We start from the raw sequence: 1,183 nt of genomic DNA on the forward strand, positions 1-1,183 counted from the left end.
ATTATTTGCGGATAATCGCCTGTTAGGGCTCCCCAAACACTTGCTTCCCAGGAGGACGCAGATGCTCAGAAAAGCCACGTGACTTCAAGAGGTTTCTCTTTGCACCAGCGCCACTCCCCTCCCCCAGCCCCTCCGGCAGCCAGACGCCCCTCCCAGCCCCCTCTCCACAAGGGCTGAAACCCAGTCCACAGGAACGTTCCACAAGGGGACTTGGAGTGTCCCCACTCCCACGGCCTCCCCCCAACTGCCCCCCACCCCCGCGCCACTCTGTGTGGAGGCCCCTCTGGCCTCAGCTGAGATAACACTGGACACCCTCCCTCCTCACTGATCAAAGGTCTGTGGGACAGGTGACATGGAGACAGCCGCGTCCCCGCTTGCCCCGCTTAGCCTGGGAAGCCTTTGAATTTCTGTTTACCCTACGCGGCTGGCCAGCGTCAGGCCATGGGTTGCTGGCTCCTGCTGGGCCCACGGCCCTCGCCAAACAATGGCTTGTCCTACCCAAGTTCAAGGCCTGTTCCGCCAGCTGGAACACCCTTTGCGACTGTTCCTGGGAGCATCCAACCAGCTCTGTCCTCCCCCATCCGCTCCCTCAGTCCCAGACCATGGTGGCCGAGGGGGAGGTGCTCCCCGAGGCCAGGTCAGGAAACACGGTGACCCCCGACTCAGTGACAGAAAGCAGGAGTTGTCCTGGACTCTCCCACCCTTGCTTCCCACATTTATGTGGCTCTGAATTGGTCAATGAATAGATTCTGAACATGAGCACTTCTTTCAGAAGATCCTGCTCTGCGCAACCCACACCATCTCTCACCCTGTTACTGCAACCATCTCCTCCCTGGGCTCCCTGGCCTCTAGTCTCTCAGCTCAGTGACCAGAGGGCTCCCATTAAGATGCAGGTAAAGTTCTGTCACTTCTCTGCTCCTGATCCTCCCAGGGTGCCACATCTCATGAAGTCCCGGCCATGGCCTAGGTCCCTGCCTCTTTCCACACTGCTGCAGGCCACTCTGCTCCAGCCCATCTGCCCTCTTGCCGGGTCTCAGACGCCAGCTCCATTCCTGCCTCAGGGCCTTTGCACTGACTCTTTCCTCCACTTGAAATAGGCTCCCTGCTGTTCCAGTGAGTTACTCCTTTATTTTTAGATCTTTACACAAATACTGCCTTCTCTTTGAAACTAACCACCCTACAT

The sequence above is a fragment of the Physeter macrocephalus genome, chromosome 14 (assembly GCF_002837175.3).
Source record: "Physeter macrocephalus isolate SW-GA chromosome 14, ASM283717v5, whole genome shotgun sequence".
In the NCBI taxonomy this organism is placed as follows: Eukaryota; Metazoa; Chordata; class Mammalia; order Artiodactyla; family Physeteridae; genus Physeter; species Physeter macrocephalus.